Source organism: Pundamilia nyererei, unplaced genomic scaffold (assembly GCF_000239375.1).
Source record: "Pundamilia nyererei isolate P.nyererei 1_Seehausen unplaced genomic scaffold, PunNye1.0 scaffold00391, whole genome shotgun sequence".
Taxonomy (NCBI): domain Eukaryota; kingdom Metazoa; phylum Chordata; class Actinopteri; order Cichliformes; family Cichlidae; genus Pundamilia; species Pundamilia nyererei.
The window spans coordinates 195,939-215,378 of record NW_005187792.1 but is presented as its reverse complement, the minus strand read 5'-3'; the positions used below and the strand labels follow the sequence as shown (position 1 = coordinate 215,378).

General features: G+C 39.8%; 1 protein-coding gene across 1 annotated transcript in view; it reads left to right on the top strand.

Annotated features, from left to right (window-relative positions):
• Nucleotides 1-19,440, top strand: part of camkvb (CaM kinase-like vesicle-associated b) — a 43,770-nt gene that overhangs the window by 453 nt on the left and 23,877 nt on the right. The gene's annotated exons all lie outside the window — the stretch shown is intronic.

Below are 19,440 nucleotides of genomic sequence, written 5' to 3'. Positions count from 1 at the left end.
TATATATATATATATAATGAAGTTATGTGACATCTACATTTTACCACATGTTACCACTTTTTCATTAGTGATCGCATCCACAAGAAAACTGGATTTGAATATGTAACGAAGTCCTCCAATAATAAGAATACAGAAGAATGAACCGGAATCCTTAACACCTCCAATCCTTGTTTAATTATTTATTTATTCTTAACAGCAAGTTTCACTGTAGTTTCTATTCCCAGAGTTTATTACAGCACTCTATCTTCACTGGTTTCCCCGGCACAAACACATGCACAGTACGTGCTGATGCTGAACGTGCAGGAGATGCTCTCACATCACCCAGATAAATTCAATCATAAAACGATGCTGGCGATTGCCACTCCGCAGAGCAAACTTTCACCATGGGGAAAAAAAGCTGGCAAACGGTGACCTGTCAAAGGTCAATAATGTTCCTGTGAGACCTGCTGTTGAATGAGATTTACCTTAAGTCATTTTGTCATTGCTCAGAAGCAGATGAAAACTTCCAGATGTGAATGTAAAAAATTGACTTAACCTTCCTGTCGTGTTCGGGTCAAATCGGGTCAAATTAATCAACAAAAAGTTTTAATGACATGTTTTTCATTATGCCTCACATATGTCATGAGGGGCAAATGTTTTAGGTAGTGGTAATTTAAACCACTAAACTGCACTGATGACCTTTGTATTAATTCAATTAAGTTTAGTTTTGTTGGAAATCTTAGATTTTTTTATTTTTTATGCTGAAATCAGGATCTCTCAAGAACAGCTAGCAATGGATAGAAGCCGTACCCTTGCCAGATGATTGAGTCACACTCAGAATTACATAGGAAAATAAATACTACAGCATTTCCATTATAGAGTCATGCCATTCATCATTAACTCATGTCCTTAAGGTACTTTAAGAAGGGTGATGCACTGGTGAGCTGTATGTAATGATTTGTTTAGTCCCAGAAGAGGTCCAGACCTCCGCTTAACCCCATGTGGCCCCAGTGGCAGCAGGAAAGTGCAGCAGATTACCACCTAGCCTCGCAATTTGTACACAATTAGATCTCCGGGGAGAGAGCTGCTCCAACTTTGCATTGCAACTGCTCTTGACTCTGCGTGAGCTTCTGGCACAATATAGATGTGGAAGGTGCATCGACTGTTTTGAAAAAGGCAAATGCAAATGTACGAATCTGTTATTGTTGGTTTATCTACGAGGACAACAGTAACATTGCTAATTAATAGAAATAATTGGGAGAAGAGCAGAGCTGGTTCCCCTGGTCTGTAGAAGTAGCTGTGGGATCACTTTCACGAGGTTTGCTCATTCAAATCTGTGCTTTTTCTCAAAGTACTGCAGCACATTCAATTATGTAATATTACACTGTATCCTTTGTCTCTGAGATAGTTTATTTGTGCTCATTAAAATTTTTGTGGGACCGCTGAGAGCCACTAATGTGCAAGACCAACATAAAAAGCTGAGTTGTGCTGAGCGCCTGTACTGTGTGTAGATCTGAACACAGAGTGAGCCACAATATTGGTACATAAATTGGTATGTACTGCAGTGAGATATCACACAGAGGACCGGTGAGATTATCATATATATATAGCATTTCTTTTCTGCTCTAACAAGTGGAAACAGTGATGCAGTGATGAGGAGGAGCAGAGGAGTTTGCTCATTTTGGAGGAGGCTGTGCTGCTTACACAGATGCTCCCAGTGTGGTATTTTTCATTACATTGTTTTCAGTGTTGTGAGAAAATAAACATAGTGGGCGAGGGGAGTTTAATGACTTAAGTCAGAAGAAACATCCACCGAGTGTGGCAGGGTTAGAGATAAAGTAATAAGAGATGGGACGGGCTGTTTTTATGAGGACTGTAGCGTGTGAGTGCGGTCTCTCCTTTTGAAGAGCGGAATCAAAAGGCATGTGGATACTCAGCCACTGCAGAGGCTGACTGTTGTATTGACTTTACATAACACAGATGTGAGGTATGCCTCATAGATACACCTTTTTACCATTTAAACTGTTTATTTCACTTAAAAATTTTTTTTCTAGACTTAATAAGCATGCCAAACATATTAAATGCTACATTTCAGCAGAGAGAAAATTAAATTGCATGATGCATTGTTGCTCATTAGAAACCATTTCCAAACAGCCTGCAGACCCTCAGTTTCATAAATGTGGTGCCATGCAAATATGATGTGATGCTCACAGCAAACCATATACTGTAAACAAAATAAATCATGCTGACTTCCACTTCCACGTATGTCAAATGCTGCCACTATTATCTCTGATTCAGGGTGCCCTGTTTAAATTAATATGCTTCATTTGACGGCTTTCCTAATTTTGCTGCGGCTCCTGTCCGCCCATCAACTTGAAGTCGAAGCTGGCCTCACATGACTCAAGCGGCCAAGCAGGAATAAGTGATACCATCAAGTCAGAGACTAAGTGCACAGCGGCTGCTGTATCCGTGCTTGTAGCACTCCATTTACAGTGAATCAATACCCCACTGTGACAAGTGAGTGAGAGGAAAATAAGGGGTATGCTATAGTAAAAAATCCTGCAGTGATACCTGTGGCAGCTGTTAGGCACTCACGCAATGCAGCATCTAACATTAAGCTGCTAATCTCAACATGAAAGAGAAGACGCTCACGTTTGTGACAGAGAGGGAGGTTGCATTTAAAATGAGTACACTGAGCATACAGTGTATGCATACATTACTGGTTGACTGTCAGAATCCTTGTAAGCTCCTACGGTACAGCTCCTATAGTAATGAATTTTCAATACAAACAGCCTTCCAGATCATCCTCTGACTGTTAAAACACATCACAGCAGTTATAATAATAAATGTTATTACTGATTTATTATTATACATTGGGAGGCTGATAAAAGCAGAAGAAGACAATACATCTGTGGAATTGACCATCATCACTTTCACGAGTGGCATGCAACAGTCAGCGTCTGGAATTGTGCACCGATGTATAAAATCGATAAAATATAAAATCAGTCAGGTGGACTGTCAGCTGCACTGAGCATCATCCTCTGTTTTTAATCACACGGGACATTTCATGTATTTTTTTTCTCTGTCCTTCTATCCAGTGGGAAGTTGGGTGACTGTTTGAAAACGCAGATGCAAAAAAACTCTTTTTGCATCAATCCAGTATTTAAGAATCTAATTATGTTCTTTTTCTTTTTCACATAGACCCTGTATGAAAGATGGACATAGCTTCTGTGAAAAGTGAACTCAGTACATTCTTACTAATCAGTGAGAGACTCCTCACAAAAGACCTCTTCCCTGATCTCTTCAAGTCTTATTACATATGACATGATGTTGGAATCCAGACTGGTTTGACTGGCTTCAGAAACTAAGATGCAACAATTACAAGTTACTCTGACCAAGGCTTTAAAAGTCACAGTAGTTACATCCAAGTTTCATATACAATCAGTGAAATCCAATGAATCCACACCCACAGAGATCTAATGATATGCATTAGATGAGTTTATTAAAAAAAATAACAATAATAATAAATGGAACTTCAAATATTTTGTGAAATCTGCCTCAGCTAATGTCTTTTTACTTGTGAGATCCTAGTCTAATATCAGAGATCAAGTTTTCAGAGGCTGTAAAATAGGCTCTGACATCTGCACGCCTCAAGAGTTGTTCAGTATAATGATACTTCCACAGCACTGAGCTACAGGCTGTAGTTGCACATGCAATATGTATCAGGAAACTATTTTTGTCCATGTTTCAACTTCCACACACCACTGACTGTGCAGTGCCTCGCATGGATCATTGTTTACTCTCACCTTTACTTTTTTAAGATGCTTTGTTTGTTTCTCTCCTTGGTATTGCAGCTCTGCTTATTTACTGCAACGTGTTTTGTAATTTGGTGTTGTGAGGGAGGCGGAAGCTGATGGGAAAAGAAAAAAAGAAAGATGCCAGTGCATGCTCTGTAGAGCAGATCAGCTGTGGATTGTCAGTCTCTCGCCGCTGCTTTCTTATTAGGCTGGTTTTTTCTCTGCAGGCACTTGGGACAAGTTGTTGACATGAGTCATTATGGGTCGTACCAGGGGAAGACACGGAGGGTGGTTGTGTTGTAACATGTCACGCTGCCGGCTCTGTTTACGGAGAGGAAACAATTAAGAGCCTTATAAATTGAGAGAGTGTGTCCATGTGGAAATCACGCAGGAAGGAGTTGTTTCTATCCTCAAACCTCATCTTTAGAGGAAGGGTTACCACAGCACCACGAAGCTTCAAAGAGCCACCCTGCCTGGCCATCCACAAATAGAAAATTTAAAGGGGAATTTTAAATTGAAGCAGATTAATATTTCACCTCAGGATTGATTCGCTCTGCCGTTGTCTGACATTTTCATCTGCAAGTGAGTTGCTTATGCAAAAATCAGGCAGTGACGTTGGTGTGGTCCTGATCTGGCACATCTCCTCCTTTTCACACTGGATTAGAAGTAACAGGCTACCTATTGCTGTCATTGGCAGTTTGTCACCCTACTTTGCCTGCTCTGTTATTTTCTCATTTACAATAGTGAGAAGAAAAAGGGGGCTTAAAGCGATGTTGATTTGTTGTTTCCATTAATATTTGAGGGTCTAAAGAAAATTTAGACGTTGACATTTTGCACATTTTGCAGTATGTTTCTGCCCTATAGAACAAAACGCTGATGAAATGTGTTGAAATTTCTAGCGATGTTTCCTTTTAACTTCCGAAATCAGTTAAATAAAAAACTACTGTCGATGTAACAAGATTATTATCTGGGACAAAAAAATGAAGCACTTTCATGTTTGTTGTGTTCTGCGCATGAGGAATGTTATTGGTTTTTCTGTCTCTTTTAATACTGTCTTGCCTACATGTGGCTCTGGTCCCTGTTGCATGTTGCACAGTTGAAGGACAGGGGCAATCTGTTTTCATTAAAGTTGTATGACAGGACCTGAATACAACGGGGCTGTTGCGTGACTACAATCAATGGCGCTCTGGTCGTTTGTCACCATGGTCACGTGGGCAGAGATGTGCCTTGAGTTGCCCCCTGAATCAGGACTTAATGAGAGTCTGAATTCAGCCTGAGGGATAGAAAGTATTTTTTAGACACCTTCAAACGGAGGCGTATTTCAGCTTGAGCAGGCTGTATTGTCTGTGTGTGTTTTCTGACTTCGCTCTGGATTTCAAGCAAGATGACAAGCTCAGATTTGTCAGTTTGCAGTTTTCAGAAGTGTAACACTGCGGCTTTGGCTTCTGGCAGAAAAGAGGAGAATGGGGAGGAAAGGCTCGGTGATAGAGCTGGCAGCTTTTAAGACAGTGTGCAATTAAATCAGAAATGTTAAAGGAGGGCAAGGATTTTGTTTTTTCTAAAGGAGGCAACTTCAATCATACGTGAACTGCAGGCTTAATCACTATTGTCTCATTGTATATTCTCAAATTAGTAATTTCCAAATGGAAGTAGGATTCTGTTTTTTAATTGTTGTTTAAATAGCTTGGCATTGGCTAGTTGTATGCAGCTGCCATTGTCTTTATTGCCTCAATAAAACACAGCATTAAACCTGGGTTATCTGAGGGGTTGTTGACCACTTTGGGAGCCCTGGAAACTGGTTGTGAACACAACACTGACCAGATGTCACCTTGAGAGAGAAAGCTAAAGCAAACAGTTGACACCAAGCTGTTACGCAACTTCATAAAAAGCTGTATAATGAACCACAGGAGAGGAGGGCCTGAAAAACAGGACCCCAGATGCAGAGGGCCAAAGCCAAAAGCTTGAGGTGATGCTCAAGTGATAGTTCAGGACTATAAAAGGAAGTTATAGAACAGAAACCTAAAACCACTAAAAAAGCCCACTATCACCTCTCTTACTTCTGATCTCTTGAGGAAATTAGCACTCTTTTTAGGTGCTAAATGTACATGTTTGCCTATCTTGTGTGGGTGGAGTCTAGCTTTTTACTTTTAGAAGCAAAACAGAAAGTCATCTAACGGCTGATATCCTTATTAACCTTGTTATCCTTATTCTCAGAGTGTTTAAGACGACACAACCTTCTCAAGAAAAGTTATGTGCGAGATGATTTATATCGTGCAGTGATTTATATCAATGCATATAAAAGCACCGCCTTGCATAGAAGATCCAGTGAAGCACGGTGGACAGCTTGTGAGAGGGGCTCTTACAAAATTTTTTTAAAAAAGTGTCCTTCCCTGATGAGCTCCTACTTATCTTATATAAAAGAAATAAATTCTCAGCATTGGGAGCTGCCATTTCATTGCTCTAAAGGTCTTTGTATGGTGATATAATCCTAAAAGACAGAGCGATTAGAGCTTTAAAGCCTTGCATTTGTTGACACTATAAGACCTGCAAGTAAGCCTTCATACTGTTTTGAATTATGACTATATATTAAGCTCCCAGGATCATTTAATACTGTCAGGATTCCAGCACAAAGAATGAGGCTAAAACGGACTTACGCACTACAAGAATATATCAAAGCAACATATTTAATCACTGGAATACACAAGTGTAATTATTGTTAGATGCTCTCCTTGTGCCCTATTGATGGAACAGTTTTGCCAGTTTTCTCTCGTGGCTTTGTATGCAGCATATAGCTTTGAGTTCTTGAGAGAAATACACAGCTACACTTGCCTATTTCACCTCTCACAGTTAGATTCAGAACACCTGGGTTCACAAACAGAGTTGAAAACACCCTCATGACACCACTTAATGGGACTGTGAATTTTGGGTTGAGTAAAACCCAGGATATCCCGAACTGGCTTTGCAGCACATATCCCAGCTATCAGCTCTCTTTCTCTGGTATTAGATTGGTTTGGGTTGATCTTGTGTTTATGTTTATTTCCCATTACAATTAGATCTTTGTTTTTCCATTTAAAAGTTTAAAGTAAATCTAAATTTAGACGTTCATGAACAGTGGAACAGTAGGACTGCTAACAATGGCCCAAAACAGTGTGTTTAGGTAAACAATGAGCCGAACTCAACAATAAGTTTCGATATGCCAAACAGGACTGCACATTTAGGTGTTAGTTCTAAGATCATCACTGCAAAAGACCCATCTATCCTTCATACATGTTGTTGTATTATGACATCCTGATGGATTCAGCCATATTCCAAGATTTCAGACAGTAGTTTTGTCTCAGTCTGTCCCATATCTGAGCAAATTTGTATCCTTTGCTAATTTGACAACCTTCTTCTTTAATAAGAAGTAGAAGCTTCACATTGAATGAATCCCACTCGACTACAGATAAGGGAGGAGGGAAACTGAGCCGAGGGAGCAGGTGGTAGACTTGAATGAGCAGATCTAATAAAAAAATCATTCAAAACAACTGTTCCTGCTCTTCTTGCACGAAAGGCAACAACAGAAGCACTTATCTGCGCTGTAATGTACATGAATATTTTATCTCTACTCGCTGTTTGGTGACATAAACAAACGTCTTGGACATCCAAAAGATGAAAAAAAAAAGTCTTCCAAATTTAGTAATATGCAGCGTGCAACACACACCCTTCTGCTCAGTGCGCTTCTCTGCATTGAGCAGGATCGGTACTGTACTATGATGCCACACTGACTGTGTAACCAAGGCAACTAACAACAGGCAGAGTGAATGGTCAGATTAGCTGCTGAAGTGTGAAAAGGAAGCGTTTCAGATTTTACATAAAGCAAAATGGTCAAGCTGTCGTACATCAAAACAGCCCGTGAAAAGCAGAAATGAACAATTTCCATGTATGCACTTTATCTGGTTTTCTCTGTTGCATAAACAAATACCACAGAGAAGATCTGGAAATTTTGCAGATTCTCACATTAAAACAGGAATATTCAAACGCCTGGCTCAAAAGATGAAGCCCTGTAGCCTGACATTAGGCTGGAGATGAGCTAATCGCAGACTTCAGGAAGAGAGGGGTTGGTGGGGGCGGATGCCTCCATTAGCGATTCGGATTCACACCTCAGTCATTCATCTCACTGCCTCCCACCGCAATGACCCCCCTGTCACATGTTCTGAGTCACCTGGCCCCTCGCCACTCCTCCCTGCTTGTTTTCTCAGCGTGTATATACGCTTCTCTCCCTTTCATTCTCTTCTTATGGAGAGCAGCAGCACACAGAGAGGAGATTAACTGTATCACTGCCTAGACCAAGCAAGAAAAGAGAGGAAAGTATATTTAGGTACAGACAGCTACTACTGACTGGAGAAAGGCCTCAGAGGTAGGCTTTCTTCATTCACGTGGGAGGTAAAGAAGCACCATTTCTAGGGTTTTTTTTGCAGTTAGCCTGTTCTTAACTTATACCAAAAAAGGCCAAGCAAGCATAGGAGGACTGACCCCATGGGTTTTTAGTGTACCCGCTCCTGTTTTCCCAGCACACATTCGTATACATTCACTTGCCACCAACCATCATAGAGTTAAATGAGTCAGTCACTTCAGACTGGCTTTGTTGTGCCTCAACAGTTGCATGTTGTTTCTGCCAGGAACATTGTCGTCATGAGAGCATTATTAAAAGAGAGCCACATGTCAAGAAGCATGCATCCTTTTAAAGGACTCTGATACATAGCAACAGCAACGAGAATACTTAAATCTGCCGTACATGTTCAAAAAAGTGCCACCGGAAGAAGAAGTGTTTTAACCTCAAGGGCCTTTTTGCAACTCTTCAGAAGCTTTTAGCCACATTACATGAGTGTTATCGGTAGAGTCTGCTTTATTTCAGTGGGCAAGTTATTACAATTGCAATACAATGTAACAAAGCATTAGTGTGCTGCTGCTTTCCCATAGTTGGCGTTATGTGTTTATATCTGCTTATAATTAACGTTGTGGCATCAATTTCAAATGCTATAGACCAGGAGGTTTTTTTAACTAGCACATGTAGAAGTAGTGCTTTTCCAGTCATTTACAAAGGACTCCTCTGAGCCAGTAAGTGTGTTGCACTATGTTACTGTATCATCAGCTCATGGGTTACAGATTTACCCCGTCTGTGTGTGCATATGTGTTCAGTATATTTGGCAAAAATCTCTTCTTATTTAACATTAAGTACAAGGAAGATGTTGTTAGTGACAGTGTTGGGTAAACAAGGCTTTAACCAAGTTAAGTTATTATCTTACTATAATGAGCCTATCGATATATATACACTACTAGTCAAAGGTTTGGACACACATTCTCATTTAATGGTTTTTCTTTATTTTTATTTTTATGACTATTTACATTGTAGATTGTCACTGAAGGCATCAAAACTATGAATGAACACATATGGGATTATGTAGTAAACAAAAAAGTGTGAAATAACTCTAAACATGTTTTAGATTTTAGATTCTTCAGAATAACCACCCTTTGCTTTGATTACTGCTTTGCACACTCTCGGCATTCTCTCGATGAGCTTCATGAGGTCGTCACCTGAAATGGTTTTCCAACAGCTTTGAAGGAGTTCCCAGAGATGCTGAGCACTTGTTGGCCCTTTTGCTTTCACTCTGCAATCCGTCTCATCCCAGACCATCTCGGTTGGGTTTAGGTCAGGTGACTGTGGAGGCCAAGTCATGTGGCGATCCATCACTATCCTTCTTGGTCAAATAGCCCTTACACAGCCTGCAGGTGTGTTTGGGGTCATTTTCCTGTTAAAAAAATAAATGATGATCCGACTAAACACAAACCGGATGGGAGAATGCTGTGCAAGCCAGCCTTCCTACCACACCATCACACCATCACAGCATCACACCTCCATGCATGTAGAGGCCATCCGTTCACATTTTCTGTGTCACACAAAAACACGGCGGATGGAACCAAACATCTCAAATTCGGATTCATCAGACCAAAGCACAGATTTCCACTGGTCTAATGTTCATGTCTTGTGCTTCTTGGCCCAAACAAATCTCTTCTGCTTGCTGCTTTTCCTTAGTAGTGGTTTCTTAGCAGCTATTTGACCATAAAGGCCTGTTTCGCTCAGTCTCTGCCTCACTTCATGAATGAAAATTTTAAGAATGGGTTTTTGCTAATAAAATGAATGCGATCATTTACTTTATGAATTGTTAAATTGAAGCAAATACTTAACAACAATGAATAAAAGGTTAAATGAATAAAATGTTTGATCTAATGAACTTCCTTTTTGGGTCATCCGTTGGTACATACAATAAAATAAGTAAGGCTAAGTTGGAGTGCTGTTGGATGTGCTGGATCTGACGTGGTTGGAGTGAACTATCGTCTCCTTTCAGAAGGACAAATGTGATCACACTGTGGGTGTGAAACATGCATGAATGCCTAGAACAATTTAAGCATTGGCGGAAATGCAAACTGAATGACGTTTCTTGGGTGGCTCAGCGCTTGTCTGTGTGCAACAGGAAGTATCGCCTGCAGAGAATGAGTTTTGCTTTTGGCTCTGCCAAGGACCAGGTGGGCCTGGGCTGGTGGGCAGGCGCGATTCCACCGGGGCTATCAAGGCCATATGAGACACAGCTCATCATCCCTCACTGGGTCCATATGGTGGGTCTCAACACGTACTCACCCCAGTCTGAGGTGTTAGAGTGTGTTCCCTCCAGAAGGCAAAGTTCTTTCTCCACCGTGAATATGTCATCTCTTACAGATCGAGCTCTTGTTCCATTTCACCCATGTGAGTACTATGTAACCATGGAGACTGCACTTAAGCTCTTGTGGAACTTGTAAGCCACAGCACTGTGATTCTGTTTGCAACTGAATTCTCTTAAAGTTGATGTCTCAAACATCTGCTTACCTGCGCACAGTGAGAAATGTAGCTGCTCCACTCAGCTGCCATTTGTAAAGCAGCTACAAGTTCAGTGCAAGCCTGCTTCTATTTCTAAGCATCCAAAAGCATACAGCAGTGACACCATCCTAATTTTCATGAACATTCTGTCAAGGGAGATTATGCATTCCTCATCCTGCTGCCCCCCCAGAGAGAATAGCTGGTAAATATGATGACGCTGTGGTGTACATTGCAAAAACGACCTACTTACTTAGACATTACACTGCATGTAGGTTTCTGTGTTACGAACTGGATCTTTGATATTTTACAGACAAAGACAAAAATGTTATTATCCCTAGTTTACATTGCACCAGAGATTACTGACTCTGCAGAAAAGCTTTTTAACAAACAGTCTTTGCACAAGCATAAAGGCGATTTCTCTCAAATAGGACATGAAGGTTGAATTAATCTGCTCTGTGGCAATGTTTTAAAGACCTCGGCAGACATTCTGCATATTTATGACTGCAGAAATGTCGGATCTAATTATTGAATTTGTGGTAATTTACTAACTCTCTTTAACAAATTTGCCACTTAGGCCCTCGTGCCATTTTTTTTTTTATAACTGCTGTGCAAGAACAACTAACTTTCCCGCTTTTTATCTTCAGTAGAGATAAATTATCCTCACAAGCTCCATTCTGAAAAATCTACTGTCCACAAGAAAGTACACATAGACCAGCCTGTTTGAAAAAGTCATGCTTTCCTTTGTGCATAGTTTTCTTGGGTGTACAGTATGTGACTGTCAGAACAAAGTACTGTACATGCATACTGATAAGGCCTCTGCCTTGAGCTGCCTGGATGATTCCTGGATTCCAGATGTAAATCAGTGTAAAGATTTTTTAAAAGGAAATTTTAAGAAACAGTTTTTGCTATCTGGACAATAATGAACTTATTTCATTTTTGTTCTAACGGTTTTGCCTGTCTGTGCACAAAACTATCGTAGCTGCCAGGTATACTGATTTTAATCATTATTAAATGGCCACGTGTCTGTTGTCCGTCCATTCGTACACAGTCCACAGTGGTATCACCTGTGGTAGCATCTGCTTGCACATAATGATCACCCAATCACACAATAATTTGGTCTTTACCCCAAATTGTGCTCCAGGTGAAGGTCTCATTTGTCTTCTTGCAAGCAATAACATATGAATCGTAATTATTTCATTAGAAGGTTCACTAAACACTCATTTTCAAAAAATTTGAATTCTCTAGCAATTATTTCATGGTTCAGGCTGTAGAGGGTTAACATTACCTTACCTTAATTACCCTAAAAAATTGTATCAGCATCTGTTGAAACCTACACTCCATTAAACTGTGAGTTGAGCTACACACTCCCACACAGCGTTTCTCATTTCTTTGGCTAATTAACCACATATTATTCCTTATAGTACTGACTGTGGAATTCATGCATTGTTCAAGACAATAGTTAAAATTCTTGCACTCATAATTTTTACATTTATAGGTACATGTACCTATACTGGATGGCATATAATTTCATCATGAAATCACCGGCCCCCTATCATCTTTTTAGCTGTAAACCGTAAATGCTTAAAATGTGTAGGCTATGAACCATTTCTAACCGAATTATGTATGAACAGCGGAACTGATACTGTGACTGATACTGATCAATATTACTTCCTTTTGGTGCACACGTATTTGTATTTGGTTCACAAGTCTTCAAAAACATCAATGATCATTCCTAAATCAATCGTTTGCTATAGATTCTCTGGATGTGGATGCCAGACAACAACAGTACCCTTAGAACGTGGAGCAAGGGAATGCATTTGTCATGTTTCGGCTGTGTGGCAGGCAGGAATTGGACCCAGATGCAAACTCACGGGGACAGAACTTGAACTCAAAAGCACAGCTTTATTGCTGGAAAACAGATCACAAACAATACAAAACTAAACTGGGAAAAGCTAATTATAATGTACACCAGGAGACACGGGGAGAATCGCACACAGCATGAGGGAGATCGTGACACTGACACAGAGAAATACAGGGCTCAAATACACTGGGAAATAACGAGGGGAATGAGACACAGAAGGGGAGCACAGCTGGGAGAAATCAGGACTGACGAGACAAGGGGGCAAAGTAGTAGGATACACTCACATGAGACACAGACCTTCAAAGTAAAACAGGAAGTAGCACAGACGCAAACTAGACTAGGGGAGACAGAGCAACTAAGAAACACAGAGAACAACAACAAAGAGACATAGAGGGCAGTTACTAAATACTCAGAGAACTAAACAGAATACAAGAAGGCCAAATTAAGACACTAGACTATAGAATAAACTGGGGCAACAAAGAACTAAGAGCATAATACAAAAACTCAGACACAAGAAACTCAAAACACTGGGCCACTGACCCAGGACCGTGACAGCATTCATGTATTGTTGTCACAATGCAAAATACTGCTTGGGTCCTGGCATCCATGTGGATGACATGCACAACCCAGCTAAACATTGTTACAAAGCAAGCAGACAATTTGGCAAAGAGTTCATTTTGAGCTGAATCATCAAAGCAACAGCACCCTGTCAAAATCTGTCTTCCTGTCCTCTTGTTTTTGTGTCTCAAATAAAAGCCATGTCAGACTAGTGAAAGCTAGTGTGCTCTGCTGACTGACTCTGAGCCTAAATAATGAAGGAAAACTGGAACAGTTATTTCTTTTGTGACCAGATGCTTTTTTAAAATTTGGCAGGTTCATCTGTGTGACAATAAAGGGAAAAAGGTTTATGGTTCTTGACTGAAATAAAACCTCAAACCTTAACTAGAAAGCTGTGTGTATTCCATTTCAGGTGGTAAACATTTAAAGTAGAATTCATGTAATGATATGCTCTGACTGTCCTTACTGTACTTAACATCTCCCTGCAGGAGTTTTGCTGTAGATAGTCATCATTAACTGATATAATATCCCCGTTCCATTTCTAGGCTTTTCTCCAAAGCAGCGAGCGTTAGAAACTTCTCTTTGATTTCACACCAAAGCCTCAGAAAACAACAGTTCTGTAACACTCATCCCCATCAGTTTCTATTCCCTCCAAGAACCTAGTAGCACACTTCTAACAAGCAGCGGCATGGTGCCCTGACCACAAAGTCTCTTTATGCTGTTGAGTTTTATTTGCTCTCTCCAAATTAAAGAGAATTTAAATGAAGGCGTGGATGGCTTTTAAGGCTGGACTTGGAGGGAGAGCTAACAAAATCTAAAACTGGTTAATTCTAGAAGAATGAGGGAGGCCTGTTTATGAGACTGAATCATTATCGCTGGGTTGGTTTTCATCCGTTATACTGCAGTGTGTGTTGATTTGATGATGGTTTCCTGCTGAAAATGAGTGAGCCACGTCGATTTCACACCTATGAGATTGCTTTCCTTTTACACAACAGTGTTAAACTTCCCACTGCAGCATTCCTGTTTTTGCTGACTCACTTTTTTTTAGCTGAATACCTAAATCTATTTCACCAGAGCTGATTTATACTGCTCAGATGCATTCAAGTATTTAGCAGCCTAGCCCTGTTTTGCAGCTGTACACAGTATTATTTTTAGCATGCTTCTATATATCATGTTGCCATATATATATATATATATAATCACGATGGTATGTGATCTTTACGTATTTTTAAGGAGCATATTTTGATGTCAGTGTCTGCACTCTCTGTGGATTGATGCTATTTTGTCATCAAATTCATAATAATGACTCATGCAGGTTCCCATATCCTCATCACACGTGTTGCCTTTGAGCAACACGCTGTCATGTGGCATTCAGTTTCAGATGTGCAGGACTTAACACAAAAGCCTCCACATCATCCTTGTTTTAACCATCAGGCTCTGGGTGTAGCAGGAGGAGCATCAGCACTCTCCATCCCCTGTCAGAGGCTCTAAACTTCCTATTTACAGTTTATCCAGTTCAGTGAAAGGATGATATAATGGGAGGAAAAGAATCCTCTGCTCCCAGATGGGAGAGCAGGGCTGTTCAAACTGAATGAGAACAGAGAATAAAAGATGAAGCCAGCATGCAATGCTATGCAGAGATAGAGCAGGAACTAATGAGAGCATTAGACCCAAACTACTCGCCTTACACTGAGTAGAGGAAACAGCAGATTGTGAGAGGACACGGGGTGGTGCAGGAAAGAATTGGATTGCGCTAACAAGGAAAAAAAAAAGACAAAAAGAAATATTGGGCTTTTCCCTCTTTTTATCACGACCATGATATCAGTCACAGACACATGCCAGCAGTACAGTCCAGGATTGTAGTGCAGTGCATTAATAAAGTTGTATGTAGGCGTATTTTAGTCTTTGTCTGTTGATGAAAACCCCTTGGAAATTGAAACTGAACTGGAGGGCTCCAGGCTAATTTGCGTTTGCACATTTGTCTTGAACTGGAAGGCTTGGTTCCTAAAAGATCACCCTTAATGACTTTGGTGATCCCCTTACTCTTCCTTTTGTACTATGATGAGATTGATGGTTTGAGTCTTTAGTGAAATGTCTCAGCAGATTTTAAATAGATTTCTGGTGGTTAGCCTTGAAGAGCTGTTAGTAAAGTAGGACACAACGATGTTTTATTTTTCTTGCTGGACTCCTATGTCTTTAATGTGGAACTGTACAGGCATTAGCTTTAAGTCTCGTCTTTGAATGAACTCAGGGCTGCTCAGGGCTGCACCGATTCAGCTGCTCATATTTCTCCCCACACTTCTCTTTATTTTCCCCCTCTTGTCAATTTATCAGGCAGATTCATTAAGCCTCAGGTTAAGAGAAAATTATCCAGTCATTTAGAAGCATTTTTTAATTCCTGCAGATGTATCTTTACTTCTGTCTGTGCTGCCCCAGGCAGGGTGCTTATATATGCATGTCTGTACTGTCTTTCCATGGACTGTATGCACCATCTTGTTGTACTGTATACAGGCTAAAACTGAAGTTTTGTTTTATTTTATTTTTTTTAATAAAAAGCTTCAGTTTTGATGGAAAAACAAATCAGCTGCTGGAACTCCTAGAGTTCATAAAGTACTGACATTCTTGGTTTTAGCATTTCTTCTTCCTGAAGACAGGTGAAAGTAGATTTAGCAAAAGGATGAGATTAGAGTCAGGGGTGGCTGTCGCTCCTGGTGATGACTTGATGGATCTTGAGACTACGAGAGTAAGACAGGGCATTTAGTGTGTTGGGTGCTGGGCCAAAGAAATAGCAGTTTTTCATTCAGCTAATTTGATCTGTTACATATCCAACTTCAAGAAAAGGAACTGCTATTTTTAAGAGGTTTTTAAGAAGTCTCTGATAACTGATCAACATTCTCCTTTTTTTGAAGGAAGCCATGTAGCAGGAGCAGCGTTATGAAACATGTAACTGACTACCTGGCTGTGTTAATAAAATGCTATTTAATTGTGGCTTCATTGTGACTTTAATCTACCTTTTATGTTGCCAAACAAAACAATATTATGTAGAAAAAGAAACATCATGAATATCAGCCTGAGGTTGATTTTTTTGCTGTGTTTGTCCTAGAAAGTTATTTTTCCTACTGTTTTCTTTCTTTTCTTTCTTCTTCTTCTTCTTTTTTAACAGTTGTTTGCTCTAAATGTGACCAATTTACAGTCTCGTTCGGTCAGTTTTATTTATGTCCTATCATAAATTTACTGTTCATAATTTGTGTCTCTTTTGCTCTGTTAATTTCACAGTCAGCACTCTAAGGGGACTTTCAATTAGTGTTAGCTCGACATTAAAAACAAGTCCACTTTATTTATCATTGCTTCTAGATTATATTTTTCATGTAATGTCGATTTTATGGGTAACAATTAAAGTGTCTGTCCCGTGAAGCAGCTTGCAGGAGCAAAGCAGTTAATGAGGTTGGCTTAGTAAAGACTTGGGTGTTGTAGAGGAGAAGTTGAGGAGAGGAGAAATCTCCCAATGAGTCTCCAAAAGGCACTACAGCTTTATTAAAGTTAATTTGTTTGGAATTGGCAGCCATGATTATTAATCTCATGTAATTTCACTTTTGCATGATTATGGATGGATGGATGGATTGATGGATGATTATGCACCTAATAAATAATTTAAGTGGTATAACTTTTGTTTTAATGGAAATCATACAGCAATCATAGCTTATGATATCTTTAAAGGTGCAGGAGTCAGGAGGTAGAGTACAGCTTCTGCCAGTCAGAAGGTCAGTGGATCAGTTCCTTGTTTACTCCAGTCTGGATGGTGAAGTATGTTTGGACAAGACAAGTATCCTTGTCAAGGCAAGACAAGTTTCCCTCAGTGAATCCATCGGAGTGTTAGTGAGTGTCGGGAATGTTACAAAGTGCTTAGGTAGGTAAAAAACAAGTGCTTACATGAATGTGTGTTTAAATATATATGAATATGCTGACATCTGCAGGCAACATCTTTGGTACTGGGAGTGTTGTGGTTTACATTCGTTGTCCTATTAATGACTTTAGTTTTACTGACGACTGATGTTTAAGCAGGTTTTGGTTCAATGAAAATCTTGCTAGAGGTTTTGCATCAGATACCAAGTGGCTGGACTGGAAACCCTTTCAAAAATAGGCTGTTGCCCCCAGAGAAAAATCACGTTAGGGTTCTTGATTCCTTCCACTGTGACCCGTCAGCCATAAAAGTCTAATGGGGTATTGCTGTCACATCACCAGGCATGGACACCGAGTTTCAAGCATTTTCAAAATGATGCCATGGGAACATCTACTAAAAATCTTGATGATCAAGGTCAAAAGTCATATTTTCTGAAAACCTTATGAACACGATAACTCAAGAAAGATGGCACCTAAGATTTTAAAATGTATACCATAAGTGCATTTACTAGAAGGCTGAGGGCTAGCATGGGCGACAGCCAGTATCTTTATAGTTATTCTGGAAATGAATTGGTAGTCAAAACTGTCCCTGACTGTCGCATCTTCTTGTGAATCTACTTTGTGCAGATTTGTGTGCATACTCAGGAACATCTGTTTTCTGCACCAATGTTAGACATCACCAATCATTTGTGATAATATTGCTAAGACTCTTGCATTAGCCTTTCAACCTTAAATTCTCCCCAAACTTGTATTCTTCTTATGATCTTTGATGTGTATCTACAAAGAGTACAGCTGGAGAACACATACAATATGTTGTGATTCGTTACAATCACAATACTTTTGTGTATTGAATTACAAGTGACATAACGGTACAGGAGTGTTGACAGCAGCGACATTTCTTGGGCTAAAATTAGAAATTGTGGCTGTCTCCAATGGAAATCCGAAAGGACACAAATTCTCATAGAGCATCGCACTATATGGTTTCACCGTGCATTGCACAATGGCAGGCGTGTATTCAGGTATGCACTCATATGTATACAAACAAACTATTCTCCTTCAGGTTGGATTGTCTGCAGCTGTTTCATCAAAAACAAGCTAACATTGTTTCTCACACACTCTGTCCATAGGGAATGTGCTTATGAGCCATGTTACCTGAAGACTATTGTGCATATATATGTACTGCTGTGTCTGCACTAAAGTACCCATGGACACTCATATTGGAAGTCAAAAGTGGCCATTTGGATTGCATTTCTAATAATACAGTTTGATCCTCTCAGTAGGATGTAGATATAGAAGTTAATTTTTTTTATGTATGATATCTAACTCTTTGTCGTTTACATACGCATAATAGAGATATAATCAGTTTTAGCAGCTTTTATCAGCATTTTTAGCTGTATGCTTTATTGGAACAGCTGCCATCAACACAACTCTCACTACTTCGCTGTTTCATTGAGCTAGTTTCACTAGAGAAACTGCACTTGCAAGAGACAGTTCTACATTTTCTAGTAGAATATATAACATTGTACAAAAGTCTTTAGCCACCCCCTCATTTCATTATAATTTGTTCCAAAGGAGTCAGAGTTTCTTATAATTTTTAAAAAGTGGTCTTAAGCAACAGTTTTTCAGGGTTTCTGAAGCTTGTTTGTCTTTGGCTCTTTTTTACCTGTCCATTTTTTATAGGACTGAAATGGCCTGCAAAAGGTGGCTGCAAAGAACCATTCAAATGAGGTGAACAAGGGGGGGAAAGTGAGACATGCCAAATTACACAAGAACTTGACTGAAAAGTTGTGGCAGCAACACATCCAAATCTGAAGTTTTTGGTTCAACTTGTTGTAAATATGTACGGAGGAGGTCAGGAGAGAGTTACCACATTGTCTTCAGCCTTCAACAAAACGTGTTGGAGGCTCTGTCATGGTTTGGGGAGGCATTTCACCCGGTTAGTGTTGGAGATCGAAATTGATGGAATTATGAACACAGAATCTTTTGATTTACCATGTGGAAATCATCTGATATGCAACTAATTCATTTAACATTCTTGAATGATCTCAAACACACTGCCAATGTAAAAAAAATAATACAATAAAACACTATCAATCATGGATGGCCTCCTCAGAACCTGAACCTGATCATTATTGAAGTCAGCATCCAAAGAAGAGCTTTGTGTGTTCTTCAAGAGGCTCGAAGAAATATTCCTGAAAGCTACTTAATGCACTGACAAGAAAACTGTCTAAGAGAGTTCAGGCTCTGCTGAAGAATAAAAGTGGTCATGCCTAATATTAACTTTCAAGCTTTTTAGAACTGTCCAAACTGTTTTTGGCCTATATGCTGCATTTCCTTGAATGTTTGCACATTTTAATGAAGTGCTCCACCTATTTCCCATTGTCCTAACAAAAAATAAAGAAATGAGGGCTGGCGCAAACCTTATTGTCGTATGCACATCACTGTAGAGACTT